This window comes from Papilio machaon, chromosome 7 (assembly GCF_912999745.1).
Source record: "Papilio machaon chromosome 7, ilPapMach1.1, whole genome shotgun sequence".
In the NCBI taxonomy this organism is placed as follows: Eukaryota; Metazoa; Arthropoda; class Insecta; order Lepidoptera; family Papilionidae; genus Papilio; species Papilio machaon.
The window spans coordinates 9,116,203-9,130,870 of NC_059992.1; positions in this window are offsets into that span (position 1 = coordinate 9,116,203).

The following is a 14,668-nucleotide window of genomic DNA, read 5'->3' on the forward strand; positions in this document are numbered from 1 at the left end:
TTTTTTTATTTATGTAATAGCGATCAGTTTTATTTTTTTATCTCTGAAAATTAAATTTACAATACAACAGCCAGCATTTCAATAAAATAGCTAAAGCAGTAATAGTAAAATATAAATTGGCCTACGTGTTATTGTGACCTTACATTTTGGTCCGTTATTCAAACTGTTGTTATTTTTTTTAATCCACAGCCAAACGGAAATAGGACAAAGTAATAGTGAAGTGATACATCATGAGCTGTTCTTTGAACTGTTGTCTGTCGATGTATTTGGCCACTGCTAAAGGCTACTTTATAACAAAAACTTTACACAAAATTGAGAAGCACAAGACGTAGCATCTTACTTTAAAATGTATGGCGCAAGTGAAGTTATCACAGCGATTAATATTAAATTTATAATTGTAATAAGTCAAACGGTATAACAAAGTAGACATAAAATGTATGATAGGTTGACTTTTCCATCTAGTCTCTTGCAGCACACACTTGGGACACACTCTGACACGTACAAGCAAACAAACGGACAATCAGTGGCGCTGTCAATACCGTCTCCTCCGTCATCCATCAATCCGCCGATTCTGACACCGCCGAGCTGACACTTACCGACCCCCATCTCTGACACTTACTACAACTGCCAACCACGTCACAACATAACACAAACATGTTTAATTATTTGTTGGTAGTGGTGGGATTTCTGCTAATTACCGTGATCAGGCTAATGACTGTGCCAAATTAGTTATAACGCGGTGAGAATGGTGTCATAGTTGTCCGGTAAAGTACTTACAAGACAAAATATTTTAGGTATATGATCGTTAGTAAGACTAAAGGGCAAATTGGCAAGTGCTCTTAATTTATATTATGACTTTGTATGACTTTTATCTTATTATGTTATGTAATTAGGTTATTCACGGCGCTACTATTTTTGTCATCAGATCGTTAAATAAATCAATCATAGGAAATAATATATAGCAAGTTGTTAAATAGCATTTAGCGACGCACGTCACATACTTAAAAACGTTAAGTGATACTCAGTGTCGATTTAGTTTGTGAAATTTGTACTAAACAACTGTTTAACTCATCCTAGCCTTTAAGGACTTTGAATTCTGCAATTATATTCTTTTAGCACCTGTATTGTAGACACATCTTTACTGGGAATTATAAATATTAAAGTGCAATATATTATACTACATTTTGCAAAGACAAGCGCAACGAATTCCATTCATCCCTGTAACATAGGCGATTGGTTGCATTCTTACTGCTAAGTAAAATGCGTTTGAATATTGGAGTCGATCGATGAAGAGCGATGAGCCCCCGGGGACGGTGCTGTGCGGTCCATTCGTTGTAGAGCACCGTACGACAGACAGACACAACTCAGGTAATCTTAGCACTGTTAACAAATCAACATGTTTGATAAGAATTACAATATTAATGATGTAGGTCTCTTGTGGTATTGACGACACTGATTATGACACCACTCATCGCTTGTATTATTTGAAGATGTGTTCCTTAAATTATATGGAGTTATGACAATGTAATTTTTGTGTTGAACCGGAAGATTAATGGATAAACTGAGTCACAGTTTAACGTAAATACAATAAGTTCTAGAAGGTTCCATCATTTATTAACATTTTACTTATTACGTAATATATTTAGACCGATATCGGACGACATCTGAGGACACATATTGTAATATCTTTGTATGTCCTAGACCTAGGTCAGGGATGCTGAACAATAGGTTCGTTTCAGTGAATAATTTTGACTTTGTTATTACTGTGAATACTCGCGTTCGCTCCATGAGGAGCATCCATGATTGCATGAGCAATTCCTACTTCACACTTTTTGGTAATGCGTTTATTGGTACATGTGCCAATGGTTTGCCATCCCTGTCATAGGTTACTGAAGATTTAATATTATTAGTGGATCAATAACAATACTTTTTCTACAATTGGAAAATTTATCACGGAAGTAAAAAAAATGATAAATTTAACTTGATTATTGCATATTTTAAAACATCATAGTCGTAGGTACGTAAAGCTGAAAGTGTTAGTTATAAGGTTTATGTTTAATTTAACTGTCTTGTTCTGACTGTGAGTCGATTACGATTTAGTAACAAGTTGAATGAATATTTAAAGTTGTTTTTAAATATATAATATAGTGGCGCCTTATCTCTGTCGTCACCAGCCGCTCTTCAGCGCCTGCCGCCGCGCCGCTAGCTACCACGATAATTACAGAGAGAGTAGATGTAGGTATAAAGAGATGTGATAAAACACAAGATAACACAAATATTTTCGGTTCCAAGAGTATTCGGTAATTTCTTAACATTAAAACATGAATTTAAATAAAACCAAATGAAACACTTTTAGATTATATAAGAAAACATCTGCTGTCGTCCACGACCACGATACAGATGTAGAATTTAGTGAGATTATGTAGATATTAAATATTACAATATTATCATTGACTTGTACGTATTTGAATAGGAATTTGTCCTGCGGGTCCTTTGCCTTAGGAAAGATTTTTACTCTACTACAACAGTTACTTTTATTAATAAGCGAGTAAGAACATTATGCCATTTTATATAGTAATATCTATGATTGACACATCAATTATTAATAAATTAAATACATTTTGCATAATAAAATGTAGAAGGTGCTAGATCACAAACCAAATGTTTTGAGGAAAAAGTTAATGAGTTTTGGCGAGCGCTCTAATGTCCTCAATCGGTCAATTAATTTTGAATCTCTTTAGAAACCTCTCTGTCAGCCAACACGTCCGCCTAATCGCATTTAGATGGGCTCGCTCATGTAGCAAATAGTTTGTTTTGATTGTATTGCACTGCTGGTGTCGCTGCTGCCCTGCCCGCGGTCACGTACACTACATTAACACAAACAACACATTGATTGCATATTAATAGCTTCTATTTATTATAAAGCATTAGTACATTAGAACAGATAATGACGTAGCGAAATAGAAACGCAAAAAATGCGTTGATCCATTAATTAACAAACATCATAAATCTACTTGTGTAATATAATTTACTGGTATTTAGACATGATTAACTGCTATTAAGTGATCCAATTGATTTTATTTAACCTCCCATTAGCCTTGAATACCATCAGTTTACATTGTTTATGTATTGTTTTAGAAACATGTTACTACATATGTGCCAAATTTAATCAATATCCGTTGAGCCGTTCCGGACATAGAAGGTATCCAAACCTTCTATGTCCGGAACGGAATCTAAAATTTTGCATTTATAATATTAGTAAGATATTCATAGCAGTACGTATCCAGTGTCGACTTAATGACAAGATCCGCGATACTTCGTGGTAATGATTTCATTTTGCATTCAGACTACTGTGGAGCATATTTGTTCGCAACAATTGAAAATGTACAAAAGGACGCAAATAGGCACTGAATGGCTACCAGAAAGAAGGTTCAGACAACTTGTACTGGTTCCGAGATGTCGTCATACAGGCAAAAGTGTAGTCGAGTAAGAATCCTACGACATTGTAGGTATATGTAAGTAAAACGTGTGAGTATCAAAGAGTTTAGTGACAATATAGTTGGTAAGAATGCGTTCAGCTGATGCATTACAGCAAAGTGGTGGATGCGAGCGCGAGCGGCGCGAGTGGGCGCTCGTCCTGTCTCTAAACTCAATCCTCTCATAACAAAGCCGTATCCTAGTTAAAGAACAAGCGTGTTCCTGTTATTTATCTATTGTCACGCAATACGACGAGCCGGCCTCGCCTGGCGCCGCGACGCCCGCGCGCCTGCCGCACAGTGTGCCGCAGTGTGTCACTGTGGGGCACAGGCGTGTCGTTTTGTGTCACGTTGCACCGTGTCACACTGAGGTGCAAGTCAACTGCGTGCAGTATACGTCCCCCTCCCCGCTACCCTCCTGAGCAGGAGCATTGTTGTCACATTCTTTAATACACGAGTACAGAGCTACTCAAAGTTTCTCCTAAATCTATTTGAACTATACATTCATTCTCATTGATATTGTAGATTTGAATTTTAAACTTAACGAGGCTTTTAGAATACGATGATAATCGAAAGAAAGAGATGATTTTCATACGTGGATCCTAATGATACTAAATTTTGTACTAAAAATTTTGACGTGGTAGATTTGGTTCTGTCTTTCTTCGTTCCTTTTTCATTATTGTATTATCATTAATCTACTTATAATATTTATTTAAATAGTTGTGAGTAAAGTTTGAACATCGCTTGTCTAGCTAGATATAAGGATGTAGCGGAGGAGCGGCGGCCAACAATTGCGACTCAAGTGAACACATCCTGATCGCCGAGCCGCCGCCGCTGAGAACACATCTCTACTCACTCCTACGCGCAGTGAGCTGCGTTCTCAATGCTCACTGCTTTGTATTATAATATATATTTACTGACGTCTGTTTGTCGGTACACCAATAATGTTAGGTATCACACTTTTCATTTGCCTTGGGACGAGAGAAATTTAACGTTCAGCTGCACATTAAAAAAACGCCTGGAGGTAGAGTCCTTTAGCTGAATTGATGTAATGGGAACATTGAGGTTATCATCGACGCTCATTGACATCCGCAACACCAGAGAAACTGTAGATGCGTTGCCAGCCTTTGAGAAAAAGATAGGCTCGCTTCTTGAAGGACCCTAAGTCGTACGATTTAATACTTAGTACTTATAGTTAAAACTACACTCAGCGTATACACCTCCTTATCTATTTCAATTTAAAGTCACTCAAGTCTCACTGCATAATATAAGTGGCGCGTAACTTGTATATCACAAAAGACATTTGTCTACAAACACGAGAGTAAACGTTGAAATCAAACGCGCCGCAGTTTAATGTAACTACATTTTTAATTTAGTGGGTGAAAAGCAATCTACACCCTGCACATTGAACCGAGCGACAGGAACTCGTAGATCAAGTCAAAGAATTATATTATCTATCTACTTAAAATCGAATATAGAGCAGTAATCTGTCAAAATTATGAACTGAAATTTATCTCATACTAGCTTATACCCGCGACTCCGTCCGCGCGGAATAAAAAATAGAAAATGGGGTAAAAATTATCCTATGTTCGTTTCCTGGTTCTAAGCTACCTGCCCACCAATTTTCAGTCAAATCGATTCAGTCGATCTTGAGTTATAAATAGTGTAACTAACACGACTTTCTTTTATATATATATACTAGCGACCCGCCCCGGCTTCGCACGGGTGCAATGCAAAATATACCTACTACAGAATGTCCTTATACACAACGTTCACAGCGTTCACATTAGAAACCTTTAAATTTATCAGTGTTTCTCTACTATATTATGCATTTATTATACATACAAACCTTCCTTAAGAATCACTCTATCTATTAAAAAAACCGCGTCAAAATCCGTCGCGTAGTTTTAAAGATCTAAGCATACATACGGACATACAGCGAAAGCGACTTTGTTTTATACTATGTATTGATATATAGATTACAATGAGCGAGAAATGATATTTTAACGAAATAAGTAGGTAATAAACGTCCTCGACTATACGTAACAATACCGGTTACAAACGATGTCCCTTAAACGGTTATCATTTAACTTGTTGGTACAAAATGTTAATCGAATATACGTACTATTAAAGAACTGCAACATTGTAACAAAACTGTTTTAAAACATAAATGGTTCACATCTATATGTTCCTATGAGAAAATAAAACGCAAATATTTGCTATTTGCCTACTCTAATAAAATACAATTCCAACATAATCTTATCCCATTTTACTTTTAACTACGAAGTATTTTTGAAACGTGTAATTGTGAAAGATATGTTTTATGATCAAATATAACAGTTAAGAAACGACCAACGAAAATATTATTTGTTTTAAATGAGTTCACTTTAAATCAAGATGTATTGTATATACACACAATCATATATACTTAATGATAACTTGTTTTTTTTTAGTAAAAATGTTTCCCCACATTGACGCGTGTTCGTCAATCGTCAGTCAAATCAACGAGGCATTTGTTGGTACAAAATAATCAATACACACAGTTTATGAACAATAAGACGATTAGCTCTGCACGCCGCAGCTGCGACCTCTGCACACCTACAACATGCTGTCATGTACACAAGTACTCTGTTAATAAGTCAATAGCAAATGTGTGAAACGATCTGCAATTTCAGTTGAGGTCAGTCGTCAGATTGTTAAACCGAACATATCGATAGCCCGATTTAATTCTGTTTTCTTATTAACTACTGTTCACATCTTTACTGGAAGACAAGCAAATTGTCTTTTGGTTATTGCTTACTTATTACGTATTACTTAGTTTTCACTGAGAGCGTCGGTGGCTCAGGGGTTAAGCACTTGACTTGCATTCGAATCCCGCTATGTACCAATGTATTTATCAAGTTTCGATTTACATATGTACATTTATCCAACGTTCTGACGTTGAAGGAAAACATCATGATGCAACCTGCACATATCTGAGAAGAAATTCAAAGATATGTGTGAAGTCAACCCGCTCTGGGCCAGTGTAGTTGACTATGACCTAGTCACCGCTTACTTAGGGTAGGCTCCGAGTCCCTCAGTGGAGACGTATAGTGAGCTAATGATGATAGTTTTCATACCATTGGTTTGTATTTACTAAAATACTTTTATTTTATTTAATATACTCAGCAGGTTTATCCCTAAACATGATATAGATATACTTAATAAATTGTAGTGACCAAAAGAGAGTTTAAGAGAGGTTAATTAATGGTATGGAGACAGCCGGCCTGCGCCCGCGCATGCTCGGCCTCGGGTCGCGACCGGCGACCGGCGCACGCGTCGCTCAATCTAATAACCTCTCCCGCGCCAAGCTTACAAACTCTTCATTAACGATGCTTAGGGCTGCCTGCCAACTTGTTCTTATAAATTGATAAAAAATACACATTTTTATGCCACCTATAACATCTAATACAGCTATTCATTTTGGCATCAAGCATATTAGCTTACAAAATTACTGACATTGCTCATAGTATAAATGTATTTATGTACTAAATACAGCGACTTAAATACCTTATATATTGCACATTAGAGATTAAAGTCGGTGTCTTAAATTTGTTGCATAAAGCTATAAATTCCAATAAAGAGTTCCGTAATATAACGAAATATTAACATTCTTCTGTTTACCAACAAGATGGCGCAGCGCAACCCTAACGACTGATTGAGCTTTGCATTTAACAAGACTTCCTACTTAGCAGGCCAGCGATAACTTCTTCGTTTGTAATCGTTATTTCTTAAGTTTTATAAGCGCTATTATAGGCACCCGCTGCCTACAGATCACGTCTCTTTAAGCGGTCATGTTGTCTGTCTAAATAAAAACATGATAATTTTGCTATTAGACATTCTGCATCACACTTAGATCTCTAGCAAGTTGAAGTTGTATGTTGCCGGCAACTATTATTTTATTAAATAGGATACAAATTTGATTACTAGCCTCCATTGTAAAGCAACTTTGAAAATGTAGGTAAATGAACAACCAATACTAACACTCATTGTAATAATACGTTAAAACAACTTTTAAGCAACCTTTAGTTATCTAAATAAGATTAAAGTCGCTTTTGTAGTACAATTAGATATCTAAGCAACAAAAAAGTACAAATAGTCTTGATACATTGTAGAGGTGACGCGACATACAAAGTAACTTGTCGTCCCCTCGCCCCCGCATCCCCTCACCCTGCACCGCACATTAGCACTCGCTATCGACAACTAATGTCCCGACACCGTACAAAATAATCATAAAAAATATCTCAAAAGAAGTCCCATACTCATCTCACATCTGACAAATTTCGAACAACAATGCCCCACTGAATGATATAAGGGTTAAACGGATCGCGGTACACAAACAATATCAAACACATCGGAAAAATTTAAATAGAAACATTGAACTGAATATATGCTTTAAAACTGTTGCACTAAGGTCGAAGTGACCCTCGCGGTGAGGTGAGAGAAAGGTAATCTCCAAAGTTGTTGATAGCAAAAGGGCTATAGAAAGGCGGCGCGTTTGATGGCGTGTCGGATGTCTCAATCTGGAGGCTTTACCGCGCACCGCCTGCCCCCCCCCCCCCTCCCTCTCCGCCCCGCCCCGCCCCGCACCACGTATTCTCTAAGCCTTCCATATCTTATGATTATTGTACAATTGATATTTAATTTAAAGAGAACAGTATAAAGTTAAGTACTTAGTATTTGATGCAATGTTACCGCAGATTTGAACTCTTTGATACTATCATTAAAGGGTCATAATAATTGAAAATATTTTTAAAACGAGAACATAAAAAAACAAAAACATAATTCTCATAGATTTGACAGGTGGATGTCTTTTCATTGTTCAGATGAACATTTTGTGTTATTTATTACTGTTTAACTTGGAGTTATCTTTGGCCAAAATAGTCACTAACATTTTCACATTTTTATGAAATTGTATGGATTATAGATGGCATGTCTAAATACAACATAACACATGTAGCTCGGTCACGGCTTACCTCAAATACCCACACAATAATTGCCGACGATAAATCAACGATGAGCGTTGAAAGGGTTAATATGCCGAGGACAATAATACATCCTTAACACTTGGTCGCTGACAAATCATCAAATGAACTCTATTCCATGATCTCAAGGTCGAAAATAAAATGTTCACTAGTAAATAAAAGAATTTCTCCCCAAAATTATTGATTCGATTGTCTTCATAATGCGGATGTTAAAATGCTCTCCTTAACACCCTTTAGTTACGGTTCATAATAATACGGTTGTAATTTTATTATTACATAAATCTGACTATTATTTGAAAGACACAAAAAAGATCTTTAAACAGCTTTATGAATTAGCTCAACTCAATTGAAATACCACAAGAATTCATACAAAATATGAGCAAAAAGGAAACAAACCACATACACATAACAAATCCAGACAGAGCTGTTTAAGAGAACCTCTCGAGAAACCCGAGTCGGTCTAGGTGCCGTGGCGGCGTGGCGTGGTGCGGTGTCCAATGGCCATACCCGCCTCCGCCGCCGCCGCCGTCGCGACTTATAACTTAATTAACCCGGCGCTGGAATCAACGATGCCGCGGCTGCGCAGGTCCAAGACCCGAGACCCGAGAGATACGTTCTGTAATCTAATAAAGTCTTAACCCTTCTCCAGCGCGCGCTACAACAAGCTACAGTAATCCCGCTCGACGCGATCACTAAACCGGAAAACGCAAATTGTACAACAAAGACGTAACACATCTGCGCTTGCGCATCCACCGTGCAGGCGCTCGCGTAAGCGCCAATGTGTACCTTATTCTCGAGAGGTAAGAGCACAGCCGAGGCGGGGCTTAGCAGATTTATTATCGATACAAGATATGTTTAATAAAATGCAAAAGGAATCAGCGGCGCGGACAAACTCGACTTGAGTGTCGTAGGGTGACCAAGGTACTATTAAATAAATTATAAAATTTCGATTAAATCGCAATGCGACAACCAGATCCTCATTCAAATGTAAAAGGTCCCTACGAAGGTATGACATTTTCCTTCAATAATTTGCGAGTACACTAGAACACACCTACTGCTGTTGACGATGTTTCTATAGGATTAAACTCGTTGACGAAGATTCTGTCATAATTATTTCTTTAATTATATATTGTTAATGAGTATCCGTTTGAATTACTCTTGTAGCTGTCGAAATGAAAAGTTTACATTTTACTAATGAATCGTGGACACCCTCACAGACTCGCGCAATAATCGCCAGCGTCAAGAGCATACGAGGCGAGGCGAGGCGACGGCCTGGGCCGGGCGCGCCGCACCGCACGCACTATTAAACCCAACCCTTCAGCCTCTCCTGGGCTGCTGAAAGTCCCACACAAAAACCATAATCCCACTAACATACGCTAAAGAATCATCTATTATCACTTCAAAAAGGAAGTTCTCTTGTAAAGAAAGTGCTTTTTAATATTTAACGTAAAACCTTTTGTATGCGGATGTAAGTAAAAAAGCAGTTTTTTAGCCGATTATATGAAATGAATATCTGACGTTTCGCTACGCTGCCCACCAATGGGTTTAAAGATAAACGCGCCGTAATCGGATTTTTTAAAGTGCCTTTACTTATTTTGAGTTAGGTCGGCCTCAAGATAACTATAACATTATCTTTCGTGTTGTAATATTTCGCAGTAAACAAAAAAGGACTCAAAGTACGATCGCGTATAAAGCCTTCCTCTGATTCTCATCGGATATCGGATTGAGTTTAAAAAGATAAGCCGGCTCAGATGTTCACGTCACGTCTTCACACAAATTATATCGTCAATGAAAGAAGCGGTATTATACTAGTGGAGTAGGTACAAAAAAAAAAAACATTATAATGTTTAATAATATTTGTAGGAATGCAGATCATAAGAAATTAAAACCACTGAAACGCGACCATAAATGCAAATTATAAATATACTTTTTTGGTCAGTGTGTACAGATCTGTAAATAAATAATATAAAAAGTGGTAAAAGAGCGCAGCCGGCGATCTATCTCGGCCACGATATCGCGATGACGGCTGTTGTTTGTATATCGATTAATTAATAAATCGAGTTTCGAATCGAGACATCGAGATGTAACATCGATACGCGCCGCCTCTCTAATTGACTCGAGCCGCCACAAAAGAGGCAAAATAACCGAAAGCCTCTGCGCTCGCCCCCGTTCGGTCGCTGAAATAGTGCGCCTTACGACTCTGAACATAGGGGTCCTCTTCCTTGTTCCCAGGTGACGCCGCCGGCAATACCATCGAGGCACACAAAAAATAGATAACAACGAACACTAAATGCCGGGCATTTTACCTGTCATATTATTAAAAAATAAATAGTCTATCCGATATGAGGGAATCGATGTATTTTTGATTAATGGAGACCGATCTCGATTATCTGGTCGGCGATGCGGTGTCGGCTCCGATGCATCGATTTTTTGCGAATAAAAGTAACATAATGTCGCCCGCATCGCGATGCGCGAGACAACGGGGCTCGGGAGTCTTTTGTGGCGGACAATGTGTTACATTAGCTTTTGGCAGTTTTTATGAATTAGCTATTGCATTTCAATTTTACCCGTTCACACCTGTTGCAGGTTCGCGCGGCGGGGGCGGCGGGGGCGGCAGGAGCGGCCGGGAGCAGGACCGCGGCGCGTTTGACACCCGACACCGCGGTAACGAGATACATACCCCCACCGCCCCGGCTTAGACAATAAACCTCGTGAGATTCGCGAATTGCGGGAGTCTTCAAATACTTAGGACATTTGAATGATAATAAGTACACAGAGTTGTTCTACACAAAGGTATACCTACAATACACGTAAGGGAATTTGATAGGAAAGTTAATCTCTGACAATTAATGTGCAAAAAATGTTCAAGCATCGCTACATCATAAACTCTCGCAAACAAAAAAGTCCCCAGAGAATTTAAAAATATTTTGTATCATATTTCTTGGGTACCTACCCATAACTACTAAAGAAATTGTTAATACATTATACTAAAATGTGCCCCCATATACGAGTACTAGACGTAAACTTGATACATGATTCAGCGCTTACAATATGTTACCTATGTGTTGCCATTAGCTTATCAACAAAAGGTTCTTCAATGGTGACTGCTCTAAAATTTAGGTACACAATCAGGACGTGTGCTGCAACCTACTTGACGCAGTAATGTAAAGAAGGCAGTAACAAGACTCGCATTGATATAATTCGAGATGTATTTGAAATTCGCGCGTCGTGAGGCGAGGCAGAGGCGAGAGGCCCGTCAGCTAATACATCACATTAAGAAGCGATTTAAAAAGGCCCATTGTAGTGCGGTGTCGGGTTACGCAGACATTCTGCAGATTGGATTAAGGCGGAGGTGTCGTGGTAACCCTACCCGCCGCCGCGCCACGTTTTGCCCTCGCTGGCCCAAAGTATATGAAAGCACTCATTCAGATCCGCGCACGGTTTATACAGACCGATAAATATTTTCCTCAGCAGTGGCACAATATGCTCCCCCTCGCCTTCCCCACGCCCTCGTCCCTCTGCGGAATGTCGGGGCAAGAACTGCAGACAGAATGGATTCTCTTTATTGCTGATTTTCTCATGAGATGAATTCCTGTCTGCGTCCTCTGTGTTTGACGAAGAATAGCAGGTGCGAAATTCCACCGTCAAAGGTTTGCATTTAACATTTATATTAAGGTCTAATTCTGAGCACTATCATATATGACATGTTAAATCAGTGTATGTTTTAAAATGACTAATTACAAAAAGTTAATGCATTATATACTATCACATAACTTTAAAACTTGTGGTAAAATTAAGTATACAAAACAAGTTAACCATCAAAACTAAATGTAAATGCATTGGCGGGACATTATAGCAGTGAGGCTTTAATAAGCTGACGAATATTTAATTAGAAGATGTGTGCCCAGCCATTATTGACATCTCTCGATTACAGCTCTTTTAAAGTTAATACAGCACATAATAGTGCATACAAAGTACAAATACCAAATTGTTTTACAAAGAACAACTAGAGAACATCAGAAATTAAACTAATCTAGTGGTAATTTGTGTAACCTCGTATTACTTTACCTTTATACCTAACAGTTAACCTAACCTCACTTTTATTGATTGTAGAGCCACACCATATTATAACAATAAACATGCTTATTTGCTAACCTAACCTTAATCTACTTTACTAACATATATTTTTATCCGGACAATAACCCTAACTAAATAATTACAGTGCACTTTAATCAGTCGAATGTATCATTATAATAAGTGAGTGACGAATGCGCAAGCGCAAGTGATGCGTGTGATCAGAACATGGAAACTGTTTTAGACGTCGCCGCTCGCCATCGCTTTCGTGCCGCGTCGCAGCCGCGTCCTGACCGCGTCGTGACCGCGTCGTGACCGCGTCGTGACCGAGCAGACGAGGCCACACCCACTGCTAACTCTCTAGCACTTCGTTTGTGGTATAAAAACAAAATAATTACGTACAGTGTGCGTTTTCATAAATTTTTATCATCCATTTTTATAAATTTACATAATTATACCATCTTATATGTATATGATTCATACCATATTCTTTAAATAATCTTATAACACTAGCTGTCACACGCGACTACGCCCGCACGGAAGAAAAAAAAATGTTAATAGACTATGTGTTCTTCCAGACTATAATCTACATCTATGCTAAATTTCATCAAGATCCGTAAAGCCTGTTCAGTTCTGGAGATACCTTCTAATAAACATCCATCCATCCTAAGATGTTTTTAAAGTTAAAAAGTTTTTAAAGTCTCTTATAAGTCATTGCATCCATTCATACATCTAAACATTCGCATTTATAATATTAGTAAGATAAGATAAGACTAGAAAACTAACAGTACCTATCAGTAGGTAACCATAAGTAGGTAATACAATTTAATTGTAATTCCCTGGAAATGTAATTTAATTAACATTTTATGTTAAAATCCAAATAACGTCGTAAACAATAGATAGTTACTTGGAAAGATAAAGATAAAAGAAAACAAATAGAAAAAAGGTTTATCCAACTTCAGCGCCACAAAGACAAAACAATACAAACAAAAAGAACTTGTTAATATAAACAAAGCGCTGATTAGTACAGATCAAGTGACGATTTAATTTGTTTTCATTTTTTGTCTTTACAATGTTTTTGTTGTCTCTCTTGTCTGCATTATTTTACAACAAAGCGATTAACATAACTCTACCTTTTCAATGATTTCACTTTCTAAAACAATAAGCTTTCACTTAAAAAAAAACTCCCGCCCAGTTTGAGTTTGCAAATAATCCTAAAAAAGTTTAAAATAAAAAAAATGTCGCCTCTTAATGTTTTTTAAGCGCTGCCACAGGTAAGCATTTCATCGATGATCAAATACAATATCCGAAGATATCTTACGCTAATCTGCTGAGGAAGATTTTCAACCTTATTGCAACGATATAGAATACATATCGGTGTTATAAATATAACGAGCGGGGTCGCACGGTCAACTGAATGTTTCTAATAATTAGTTATCATCGATCATCGGAGCACGGCCACATTAATAAAGATATTAAATACCTTTCCAGATCGCAGCCGAGATGATTTCAACCTAAGGGAAAGGGTGATAAGATGTATTTTAGTGTTTGTTGTCAATGTTTGGGCGGCGACATCAAAGAGCGCGGCATCTGTGCAACGTCGTTGCCAAGCCAATCGTGTGACAGCGCCGCGCAGCCCGCGCCCGAGCCCGCGCCGCACCGCGCGCACGCAGACAACAAAAACATAGTTTGTCCTTTCCTTGAAGATTCACTCGATATCTACATAACATACGAGTATGTAAGGGGGAACTCAAGCTAAAAACTATATCTTTTACAAAGTTAGCGGCCATAAAGGAAGAAGTCTAATTATAAAGCTAGTCCAACAAACGTCTCTTCTTCAAAACAATATAGGATGAGTTCTTTGTATACGTCCAGTCTATGAACCTATCTTTCAAAGATCTATAAAGTACAATGCGGTGATTGATGCTTTTAAAGATTTAAATGTTGTGACCTACTAAAGACACTAAGTTCATAAATGCACAATATAGAACTAAGTGCTTCAATCTATTACCTGCAGTTAGCTTCTGCCACATAACTGAAGTTAAAGTTAACCGTTTAGCCGCGACATTGCGTTGCTGCGATGCTGACTTCCCT